Below are 13,441 nucleotides of genomic sequence, written 5' to 3'. Positions count from 1 at the left end.
GACGGATGCCTTGGCTCGCTCCTCGTCGACCAAATCCATCTCCATGTTCCTCTGCTCGGCGTTGCCATCATCATAGTTCTGGATCCGGACGGACTCAACGCCGACTTCGACAGGAATAACCGCTTCGCCGCCGTACACCAGATGGAAAGGCGTGACGCCCGTTCCTTCCTTTGGGGTCGTGCGGATGGCCCATAAGACGCCAGGCACTTCATCCACCCAGCTTCCTCCCAAATGGTCGAGCCGAGCGCGCAGAATGCGAAGAATTTCCCGGTTGGCTACTTCGGCTTAACCATTGCTTTGGGGATATGCCACAGACGTGAAGTGTTGCTCGATGCCGTAGCTTCTGCACCAATCTTCGAGCAACTTTCCCGCGAACTGCCGCCCATTATCAGAAACAAGTCGACGAGGGATGCCGAACCGGCATATGATATGTTGCCAGATAAACTTCTTGACCATCTGCTCGGTGATTTTGGCTAGCGGCTCGACCTCCACTCACTTGGAAAAATAATCGACCGCCACTAGTAGAAATTTCCGCTGCCCGGTCGCCATAGGAAACGGACCCACAATATCCATTTCCCATTGGTCGAACGGACAGGACACAGTAGCTGCCTTCATTTCCTCCGCCGGTCGGTGTGAGAAGTTATGATACTTTTGGCAAGAAAGGCACGTCGACACGGTTCGAGCAGCGTTTGCTTGCAGGGTCGGACAGAAGTATGTGGCCAACAGAATCTTTTTAGCCAGTGATCGTCCGCCCGGATGCCCTCCGCATGATCCTTGATGCACTTCTTGGAGGATGTACGCTGCGTCTTCCGAGCTCACACATTTCAAAAGCGGGCGGGAGAAAGCCTTCTTGTATAGTTGGTCTCCAATGAGTGTGAACCGACCGGCTCTCCTCCTCAGTAGCTGGGCTTCCTCCCGGTCAGAGGGTGTATCACCCGAGAGGAGAAACTCCATGATGGGTGTCCTCCAATCACTCGGAAATGTGAGGCCCTCCATCCGGTCGATGTGCGCCACCAGAGATACTTGTTCAATTGGCTGCTGGATGATGACCGGTGATATTGAACTTGCGAGTTTGGCTAACTCATCTGCCGCCTGATTTTCCGCTCGGGGTATCTTCTGGATAATAACTTCTCTGAAATTGGTTTTAAGCTTTTCGAAGGCTTCAGCGTAGAGTTTGAGCCGAGCGTTGTTAATCTCAAAAGTACCAGAGAGCTGCTGAGCGGCCAACTGAGAGTCTGAATGCAGCGTCACCCGTCCGGCTCCCACATGCCGAGCGACCTGTAAGCCGGCTATAAGGGCTTCATACTCTGCTTCGTTATTTGTAGCTCTATAATCCAGCCGGACGGATAAGTGCATCTTTTCCTCTTGGGGAGAGAGCAATAGCACGCCAATCCCGCTCCCAAGCTGGGTGGACGATCCGTCCACAAATAATTTCCACATGGCTTCGGGCTCTGGCTTTTGCACTTCGGAGATAAAATCCGCCAAGGACTGCGCCTTTATCGCCGAACGGGGCTGATATTGAATGTCAAATTCTCTCAACTCTGTTGTCCATTTGATGAGCCGTCCGGACGCTTCGGGATTCAACAACACTCTTCCCAATGGGATATTCGCCCGGACGATGATAGTATGAGCCAAGAAATATGGACGAAGGCGCCGAGCGGCGAGGACCAGAGCGAAAGTCAGCTTCTCGAGCCCAGTGTAGCGAGATTCAGCATCTTTTAAAATATGGCTTAGAAAATATACAGGTTCTTCTCCGCTCGCCCTTACTAGTGCCGAGCCGAGTGCTTGCTCAGTTGAAGATAAATAGATACAAAGTGGCTCACCTACAGTCAGCTTGGCTAGCACAGGTAGAGAGTTTAAGTACGTCTTCAGCTCTTCGAATGCTCGATCGCATTCTTCATCCCAGTGAAACTTAGTGGCTTTGCGCAAGATTTTGAAAAAAGGTAGGCTCCGGTCGGCAGTCTTGGAGATGAATCTGGACAAAGCAGTTATCCGACCGGTCAAGCGCTGCACTTCCCTCATATTTCTTGGGGGCGACATATCTTGTAGTGCTTTCACTTTGCTGGGATTTGCCTCGATGCCCCGCTTGGTCACTATGTAGCCCAAGAAACGTCCGCCCTTTGCTCCGAACAGACATTTCTGAGGGTTGAGCTTAACTCCATACCTCCTTAGCGTTCGGAAAGTCTCCTCCATGTCTTTAAAGAGATCGGCCGATCGGACTGACTTGATGAGGATATCGTCCACGTATGCTTCTAAATTTCGTCCGATCTGCTCCTTGAACACTTTGTTCATCAAGCGCTGGTAAGTTGCTCCAGCATTCTTCGGTCCGAACGACATCACATTGTAGCAGTAAGTACCGTCGGCTGTAATGAAGCTAACTTTCTCCTGATCTTCTCGGGCGAGCGGCACTAGATGATAGCCTTAATAAGCGTCGAGCATACATATCAACTCGCAGCCAGCTGTGGAGTCCACCAGCTGATCGATTCGAGGCAGAGGATAAAAATCCTTCGGGCAAGCTTTGTTGAGATCCCGAAAATCTATGCACACTCTCCATTTGTTGCCCGGCTTGGAGACTAATACTACGTTCGCCAGCCAACTCGGGAACTGAACCTCGCGTATATGGCCGACCTCCAGGAGCTTCTCAACCTCCGCTCGGATGATGGCATTCTGTTCAGCGCTGAAATCCCTTTTTCTCTGCTTCACCGGCCGAGCGTCCGGTCGGACATGGAGCTCGTGCTGCGCTATGTTCGGCGAAATTCCGGGTAGCTCGTGCGTCGACCAGACGAAGACATCACAGTTTCTCTAGAGGCATTTGATCACTTCCTCTTTCTGGCTCGCCTCCAGATCGGCCGCAACGAACGTGGTGGCCTCCGGCCGGGTCGGGTGAATCTGCACTTCCTCTTTTTCTTCATACACCAAAGAGGGAAGTTTTTCAGTTATGGTGTTTACCTCAATCCGGGGCGCCTTCCGAGCGGAATTGGCTTCTGCTCGTACCATCTCGACGTAGCATCGCCGAGCTGCCAGTTGATCTCCTCGTACTTCTCCCACTTTGTCTTCGACTGGGAACTTGATCTTTTGGTGGAAAGTGGAAACGGCCGCTCGGAATTCACTGAGAGCCGGTCGTCCCAATATTACGTTGTATGCCGACGGAGAGTCCACCACGACGAAGTTTGCGGTCCGCGTCCTTCTGAGCGGCTCCTCTCCCAGCGAAATGGCCAATTGGACTTGTCCGACCGGCAGAACTTCATTGGCCGTAAACCCGTAGAGGGGGATTGTCATGGGCAGTAGCTCGGCTCGATCGATTTGTAGTTGATCGAAGGCCTTTTTGAATATGATATTGACCGAGCTTCCTGTGTCAATAAAAATGCGGTGAATAGTGTAATTGGCTATTACCGCTTTGATGAGGAGAGCGTCGTCATGTGGTACTTCGACTCCCTCCAAGTCCTTTGGCCCGAAACTGATTTCGGGTCCGCTCGCCCGTTCCTGGCTGCAGCCGACCGCATGGATCTAGAGTTGCCGGACGTTCGCCTTCCTTGCTCGGTTAGAGTCGCCTCCGGTCGGCCCGCCCGCTATAATGTTGATTTCGCCTCGGGAAGTGTTACTTCTATTTTCTTCTTCCCGAGCGGACGGTCGGGGCCGCTCCCTAGACAGCCGGAGATTCTCACGCCTGGGAGTATGATGCTGCTCGGGAGTCTGTCTTTGTCGGCAGTCGGGTATCGTCCGATCGGTTTCATGAGTTCTCTGTCGCCTGTCGGATGATGGCGACCGATGGCCGCCACTCTGGGGAACGGGATGAGCGATCAAGGGAAGACTCCGGCAATCTCTTGTGTTGTGCGTGTCCGTCCGGTGGAATGAGCAAAACATAGGGGTCCACACCTTTTTCTTCAGTTTGGGCCGCTCGGCAGCTACCTCTTGTACATGGGACCTAGCCTCGGGGGAGCGGATTGCTTCGGCCCTCTGTCCTCTGGGCGGCTGATGAGCAGTGTACGGCTTCCGCTCGGCAGGGGGAGCCCGCTCGGTGGGAGTTTCCTTTCTTCGGGCCGCTTGGACTTCCTCCACATTGATGTATTCGTTGGCCCGGTGTAGTATATGGTCGTAGTCTCGGGGCGGTTTCCGGATGAGCGATCGGAAGAAGTCCCCGTCCACGAGGCCTTGTGTAAAGGCATTCATCATGGTTTCCGAGGTGGCCGCTGAGATATCCATGGCCACCCTGTTGAACCGCTGGATATAGGCTCGGAGCGATTCGCAGGCTTCTTGTTTGATGGCAAACAGACTGACACTAGTCTTCTGATAGCGCCTACTGCTTGCAAAGTGGTGAAGGAAGGCCGTGCGGAAGTCTTTAAAACTTGTGATGGATCCGTTCGGCAACCTCCGAAACCACCGTTGAGCCGATCCCGAGAGGGTGGTTAGAAAAACTCGACACTTTACTCCGTCTGTGTATTGATGAAGGGTAGCCGTGTTATCGAACTTACCCAAATGATCATCCGGGTCGGTGGTTCCATTGTATTCACCGATCGCCGGGGACACATAGTGCTTTGGCAGAGGGTCCCGTTAGATGGCTTCCGAAAACTGACAGTTGACCCGCTCGGGAGAAGCGTCCGCTCGGGGGGCTTTGCCTTTTCTGCTGTCTCGTATTGGCACTTCGTCTGATGATGACCCTCGATCACGATTAACTGCCGCGGCTTCCGGAGGCGTGCGGAATAGGGCCCGGTGAAACGGAACCGTGGCCTGAGGTGCTTCCGCTCGACCCCCTGATACTGATGTCGCTTGCTGCTCAATCCGCTCGGCTTGTGCCCTCTGTTTTTGCTCCACAAGCTTAGCTACCCTCGACTCGATCAGAGCGTCGAGTTCCTCCGTGGAGAGTGTCATCGTATGCAGTCGTCCAGCTTCGTCCATTGCTTCCGATCGGATGCAGGAGCGTTCCCACAGACGGCGCCAAATTGATCCTGTCCAAACGCTGAATCAACGGACGCTGGCCACGTGGTGCTCTCCAAGCTACTGACGTAGAGCTCCGGTTGATCGCAAGATGCTCCGGCGAACCTGCACAGAAGTCGAGCCGGGAAGGGGTTCCCGACGATGACCCTCCGACGCTCAAGTCAGGCAAATGAAAAACAAGAAGGTGGCTTCCAGGATCAGAGATTTTTATACCTCCGGTGAAGTCCAAGGGCTCTTATATAGAGCTACGGAGCTTGGTGCACACAAACAGAGGTGCACACGTGTCTTATACCATACTGCAGCATGGGCTTGTCAGAAGAACATGTCTGACGCCATACTGCTACAGTCTGAGCGTCTCTTTGATGGGACAACAGAATCCTTTGTCGTACGATACTGAGTATGGCCTGGTCCTCAAACATGCCTGTTGTCAGCAACAGGGGTTACTGAGATGACGTACCCGCTGTCTCATACTTTTTGCCTTCCTCTTCCCGAATCGGCCTTCAAACCTCTCGGCCAGACCCTTCGCCTTTGGTCAGGCTTCGGTGGTCGTCCGTCCGGGATGGTTCAGAGTCGTCGCCCACTCGGCTCTCATAGCTTGACACCCTGGCCGAGTGGGCAACCGCTCGGCCTTTACTCTTGATTTGCGATGCGGCCGAGCGGACTATCCGCTCGGCCATATGATCTTTTTCCCTTCATTGGAAATTTGGGCTCATGGCCAGATGGTTGTTCCCTCGGATGAAGATCATTGCCCAGTGCTCGGCCTGTCCCGCCCGCTCATCGAGCCCATGGGGTTGACCTCCCTTTGACTGTTGACCTCCACGTGTCGTTGACCTTGCCCTCATGAGGGCCCCTCGGCCTTATCACCGGATCAATATAACTATGTGTTTTGATGAACCTAAACTTAAAAGAATGCACTAAATCAACATCTTGAGTTTTGTTCATCATCCTAACATCTCACTTGTATATAATGTGCACTAAAACACATACAAGTCACCTTATAAATTGTGAAATGTAAAGTTTGGTTTTACCCTAAACTAGGGATCATGCATTTCTATCTAGGAATTTTAAGAATTTTGAACATCCACCAAGGATGTTACTTGTTAATGAATGCCATTTGTCCTTAATTGCAAGGAATTAAAAATAATGCATGATGTGCTATGACATACATCAAAATACATAATTTTCAAAAGAAAATTTCCTATAACTACATGATGTATGTATGACATGACATGATATTTTTGTGTTTTTCATAATAAAGCATGAATGCAAAAATGATGTCATGGCATGTGATGAGCAATCAAAGCATGGTAGTTTAGCTTAAATAAAGTACCTAGATTATCTATCTAAGTGTCCTTAAATCCTTAGCTAAACCTAAAATTAACCTAGATTGCCCCTTATCTACTCATGAAAATGTCAAAATCCAAATTGACATTTCTTTAACCCATGATTAAGTTGTGCCAATTAAAATTAAGTATAATCCTAAAATATTTGGCACATTTTACTCATCCAAAGAGTAAACACTTTAAATTCCTAAGAAAATACCAAAACCCCAACTTGATATTTCTTATGTTTTCCCAATTTTTATCAATTTACAATAAAATAAAAAATTTTAAATTATGGCATATTTTACTCTTTTAAAGAGTAAATGAAAATCCACTTCATTTTCAAAGGTTAATAATAACCTTGAAAATGCTCTCCGAGTGTCAACTTCATCAAAGTTGGGTTAACTATCCTTCCAATTAGAGTTGACACTCTCTAACCCATCTAAGGGGCAGAGAAAATGCTCCTAGGAACCCAAAACCTATTGGTGCTCCTTGGATGCTCTAGGTACTCACTAGGGATAACTTCCCTAGATACCTTCCTAATGACCTTGTTAGGTTTCTTAGAAGCCTTGTTCACCTTTTCTAGGTCAACTCTAGGGATTTCTTCCCTTGTGACCTTGTTAGTGACTTTCTTAGACTTCTTTGAAGTCTTAGTCACATTTGTTACAAAAATACTCTTAGGGATAACTTCCCTAATATTTTTGACTTGACCGCTAGATCTAGAGTTGGTTCCATAGCTAGCTATATGGAACCCTATGATAAGAAGGCACATCCTTCTTGGTTCTAGGATTATATCCCAAACCCCTATGACCATTGGATGATTTATGTGCTCCTAGACCTATTTTATGCTCTTTTTGCCCTTTTAGGATATTTTCCATCCTTTGTAGGGTCTTTTCCATTTTATCAAGCCTTGACTTCAAGACTTGATTTTTTTCCCATAAATCCCTAGATTTTGGGTTTTCATTAAATCCTTGAGCATTTTTATTTCTAGGCTTATAACTACGATCCTTAGTTTTCTTGCCTAGATTTTTATCTACCTTCCTAATCCTAGGTGTAGTAGTTTTAGCATGAAGATCTACATGTTTTTCCTTAATGCTATCATGCTTTCTATTTTTATGGTAAATAGCATTAACATGAAATAAATTAGAACTAGCATGCTTTTTACCATAATTCAATGGGATAGACTCAATAAATGATACCTTGGGTTTTACCGTTGGAAGCTCCCTCTTGACTTGTGCTTCCTCCTTTAGCTTTGACCGCTTTCTTCCCCTTAGGACATTGACTTCGGTAATGTCCTTTTTGATTGCAAGAAAAGCACACAATATGCTCCTTGCTCTTCTTTGTTGTGGGAGCAGTCTCCTTGGACTTCTCCTTGCCCTTTGGTGCCACTTGGCCCTTCTTCTTGGCCAATTTAGGGCACTTACTCTTGTAGTGCTCATGTTCCCTACACTCAAAGCATATAATATGATTTTTATTATTAACCATTGAAATTTTTATACCTTTTCTTGTAGGGGTGGCGTCTTCTCCTTTTGATCCAGATGTAGAGGCTTCTTCTTGATCCGTCAATGATGGTCCATGCTCCCCCTCAATCCTAGAGGTGGAGGTTTCTTCCTCTTCATCATCGGATGTTAAGCATCTCTCAACTTCTGAATCCTCATGCACATGAAATAAGGAGTACACTTCTTTTCCTTTATCTTCGTGCTCTATTGAGGATGAACTTTCTTCTTCTTTCTCCAGTGTTGGGCACCTCTCAACCTCGGAGACATCTTCGTCTTGGTCTTGCTCCAATGAGTTGCCCTCTTTAATTCATCTTTATTTGGTATAGTGGAGGGTTCTTCATGAAGCTTGGCCAATTTGCTCTATAGCTCTTTGGCATCTTTAAATTCTCCAATTTGCTCCAAGATGTTGCTCGACAATAGATTGACCAATAGCTTAGTCACTTTATCATTGACCTCACATCTTTGGATTTGTTCTTGGCTCCACTTGCTCCTCTTGAGGATCTTGTCTTTTGAATTTCTTGGAGCTTCGAAGCCTTCCATTAGAGTAAGCCATTGTTCTATCGCCATCATCAAGAAATTTTTGATTCTTGATTTCCAAGAATTGAAGCTCGTCATAGTGAATGGTGGAGGCACCCTCGTGTCGAATCCGAGTCCATCTCGGAATTCCATCTTGAAGTTGAGCTCTTGATGAATTCTTTGACTTTTGAATTTGTTTCAACTTCTTTACCCTCTAGCTTTGTTGCCCCTTCCGGCGATGATTCCGATGAAGAGCGACCTCGCTCTGATACCACTTGTTAGGGTCGAAATGTGCTAGAGGGTGGGGGGGGAGGGGTGAATAGCTCGTCGTGCTTGTCCTTGCTTGTTTCTTGGTGATGATAGGCAGTAGAAAATACAAGAAACACAATTACAACGCTAACACAAGGATTTACTTGGTATCCACCTCAAGAAGAGGTGACTAATCCAAAGATCCACACACGACACACACTCTCTATTATGAAAACACTCCTCTACGGTAACTACCGAAGGAGGAGAAGCCTGTACAGGACTCACACACAAAGATACACAAGAGAACAAACTACAAGCTAATAAAATAGTAAACCTTACCAGATTTACACGGTAGAAACCCTAGCTTGCTTTTCCCTTCTTATTTGGAATGCCTCTTGACCTTGGAAGTGCAAGAAAACCTTGCTCCAAGAAGCTTCAAGAACTGGCGATGAGCTCTGTGGAGAAATCGCTATGTGTCGGAGATGAATCGGGCGAAGGTCTGTTGAAGAAAATGCTCACAACGACTTTATCCAGCACCAACGGTCGGATCCCAATCGATTGGATTGCTCCCAATCGATTGTGGAGGCTTTGGATCGATCGATCGATCGATCGATCCAGAGCGCCTCTGTGCTCTCTGGAAAGAGCTGGAATCGATTACCCGATCGATTCAAGACTCTCCTGCGATTTTCAGCCTCCCAATCGATCGCCCGATCAATTGGAGGTTTCCAATTGATTGGTTGATCGATTGGGAGGGCTTCTGTGCAACGACGTCACTCCCCCAATCGATCCACTGATCGATTGGGAGGACTCTTTTGTCGCGGCACCAGTCTAATCGATCAGCCGATCGATTGGACATGATTTAATCGATCGGCTGATTGATTGAAGCAACTTGGTTCACCCTAATCAAGTTCCAAGCTCCTAAAAACCAATATCCAGTCAACCATGACCTGTTGGGACATCATGCCTAGCATCCGGTCACCCTCGACCTGCCAGGACTTCCTCACCAAGTGTCCGGTCAATCCCTTTGACCCACTTGGACTTTTCTCCTCGTGTCAAGTATCCGGTCAACCCTTTGACCTACTTGGACTTTTCTCCTTGTGCCAAGTATTCGGTCAACCCTTTGACCTACTTGGATTTTCACGTGCCTAACTTCACTCACCAGGACTTCCCTTCTGCCTAACTTCACTCACTAGGACTTCCCATCTGCTTGACTTCAATCACCAGGACTTTCACCTAGCTTCACTCACTAGGGTTTTCCATATGTCTGGGTTCACTCACCAGGACTTTCACCTAGCTTCACTCAGTAGGGTTTTCATACTGCCTAGCTTCACTCACTAGGTCTTTCACCTGGCTTCATTCACCAGGATTTTCTAACCGCCTGGCTTCACTCACCAGGACTTCTCCTCTGCCTAGCTTCACTCATTAGGTCTTTCACCTAGCTTCACTCACCAGGATTTTCCCAACTGTCTGGCTTCACTCACCAGGACTTCTCAGTTAAGTATCTAGTTAGTCTTGATCTACTTGACTCTTCTTCACATCTAACTAACCAGCTTTGACCAGAGGAGAATTGTACCAACAATCTCCCCAAATGAACGATTGCACCTGCAATCTCCATGTATTATCAATTTTCATGTATTGTCAAACATCGAAACTCAAACATCAAGACTCAAGCTTGAACCATCTCAAGCTTAGTCAACCATGTCAACCTTGACCTAGGGAATATTGCACCAACAAGTCTAACTCATTGAACCAAATCAATCCCAATTGACTCCATGGACATCAATCTAAAGATTGATAAGAAGATGACATGGTTTATGTCTCATTGATCAATATAGATATTAAGGATAGAGAGACCAAGTTATACAAGATAATAAACATAGAAAGGTTAAGTCAGATTTCGACATTATCATCACTTGGGTAGTAATGATGCATTACTAGATGTTACTCATTGCTTATGTATCTAAGATGATTTTAAATACATTACCAACGTTATGAGTCTATTGGGGCACACACAAAAAACATGTTGATTTGGAGATAGTGGGTTTATTTTAGTTTGACTAAAATGTGATAGACCCTAAGATTATTGGATTGAGTTGAGTTAGACTCAAGTTAATCCAACCATTGGATGGAGTTTAATTCAAATTATACTCATTGAGTTACTCTCAATTGAATCAATTCGTTAAAGTAGGATAATGAAGAATAATGATGATTAATTTAGATTAATCATGCATTGAAAAGGAAGATCAAAAGACAAAAAACCTTTGGTATTCTTGTGTCACGCCCCAGAGGAGTCCCTATCGAAAAATTTCGGTAGCATCTCCCTTGTACCGGTGACAATCTAAGGCATATATACATACAAAATACATCAGCCACATACGGCTGGAATATACACACAATAGAAACAACATAACCATGCAATTTAATATACTCAGTCTACCCGGCTGGACAACAATGAAATAAACACATAACCACGCAATATAATAATAGCCCACACGACTGTAAGTAAACGCAGCGGAAAACACAAAATAATACGAACGTAAGACCAACAACGGCACTAACAAAATTACCTGCAATCACCAAACTTGACTCCAAAATTCACATTGACTTATTGAAAAGTAAAATACACAAAATCAACATACCTCCCGAATGATAACAAAACCAAAAGAAAACTATCATCAAGTGTAATGTGGGACTGACAGCCGGGACTCTCCAAGCAACTTCTTAATCATCTACCTATCACCTGGCGAAAGAAAACCAATTGCGAGGTGGTGAGTATTGGAACTCAGTGGGTATAGGAAAGATAGTGCATGACCATAACATACAAATAGAGAGTGCCAACAGTATACAGTCTCATAAAGGGAATAGCAGATACTAAAATAAAACCATAATAAATGCTCATACCTGAAACCATATCCTATGCTAGTAATAGAAGGTCAGAAGTAGTACTAATCTGCTGCAGTACTGCTCATAACTACAGAGGAAATATGTAAGGTATATACAAACTCCCAATAAGTAAACCAAGAACTAAACACCTACAAGGAGGGTATATCTCAACATAAGCAAGCATAGTAGCATAAGTGAGCATCAACAGTAAGTGAGCAATAACAACATATGTAAACAGCAGCAACCAAAGCAAGTATAATAATAGCGTATGCATGGATGGTCACTCCCGCCCACCTCTCTGCAGCATGACCCCTGTATGGTCGAGAGGTCGGTCAGTGACAGACTGTACACCACTCCAGCTACCACTCTCTCGAGTGGCCGAGAGGATAGTTGCATAATAGCTAACTACTTACATCTGCGATGGGGGTCCCTGCTGCTCGCAACTCCAGCTATCACTACCTATGAGTGACCGAGTGGAAGCACGACAGGACAAGCGACATCAACTCCAGCTACCACTCTCTTGAGTGACCGAGGATGTGACCCTGGTCAACGACTCTCTCGACCGCAAGGGAGAATTGGTCTTTGACATGCATGCCATGATATGATGCACCAAATGCAACAGTCATCATACAAATATAAACAGAAATTATGTATGCTTCATGAAGCCAACATGCTCAATACGGTACATAAACAAACAACAGTCATCATACCAATATAAGTAAAAATTAGGTATGCTACATGAAGCCAACATGCTTAATATAGCACATAAATAAACAACAGTCAAAATATACAAACATAGTATTTAGTATCTTCTACTTATCATGGACAACAACAAGAGACTGTATAGATATGGAAACGAATATCTCAAAGATCACGTGGAAGTATCAAGCGTAGGAAAAATAAGAGTGGAGTCAAGGTAAAACAGTCCTTATCCAAAATAGTTCATGCACTAAGTTCAAAGAACTACATAATCAAGGTAAGAAGTACCCACCTTTATACGTAGATCGTGTCCAGAAATCCTACGTCGAGATGCTCGTCCCGAAACAAAATCCCACGATCACATAGTATATTTAGCTAATTACATAGGAAGTAACTAACTAAACAACTCCCCTCACCGTAATAGAATCACTCTAATCAAACATGGTTATAGATAAATCCCCAATTAATCTTAACTATACTACAACCTAATTAGATTAAGTTTATACATGATTCATCTCTAAAGTTCACCCAAATCAACATATCATTTAAACTAAATCTTGAATCAACTAGGCATCATGAATCAATTAATCCAACTAGAGAAATCAACTCATAATTAAATCTCTAATCCAAAACCAAATAGATTAAGCAACCCTAACCATTTACTCTCCAATTACGGTTTACTAGGAACATAATCAATCCAATACCGATTGTAACCAATCCATAATTAACCTTATATTGAGCATAACTTACCCAAATTTGAAGCCTCAGCCGGTGATCCACAATCGGAGACAACTTGATGCCCATAAGCCTGACCGGAGTGAGATGGAAGTTGCTGGCATCCAAATAAACACCTCAAATCAACATGTAATCCAACTGAAACCAACACCCCAATCTAAAGATCCAACCTCCAAAGCTGTAAATGCCTTACCCCAACGTGTCGACAGCTTCTCTCCCAACCAAGAACCACCACGAGTAGCTGTTGGAGTCAGCAGAGAAGGGCCCGGATTTTCTTCCCTTTCACTGAAGATCGATCTGCGCAGAGCCGGGATAGAAAGAGAGGAATACGGATGGGGCTATAGGTGTGGGGTAGAAGGGTTAGGGGCCTCCGGTGTGTGACGACTTGAGCAACGCCATGCGATCGGGTGCGGTGGCGTGCATCTCTGGTGCTCTCGTGAGGAGAGGTCAGCGGCTCTGGTTCTCGCGTGAGGAGGAGGGGAGATCGGCAGCTGTGGCTCGGGTACTCGCGAGAGGGAGAGGGAAGGTAGGGTCGGTCGGTGCTAGGGCACAAAGACGGCTGTGTTGCGGTGCTTGTGTGAGGGAGCGAGATCAGCGGTGCTC

Source organism: Zingiber officinale, chromosome 6A (assembly GCF_018446385.1).
Source record: "Zingiber officinale cultivar Zhangliang chromosome 6A, Zo_v1.1, whole genome shotgun sequence".
Taxonomy (NCBI): domain Eukaryota; kingdom Viridiplantae; phylum Streptophyta; class Magnoliopsida; order Zingiberales; family Zingiberaceae; genus Zingiber; species Zingiber officinale.
Note: the sequence above shows the minus strand (reverse complement) of the source record.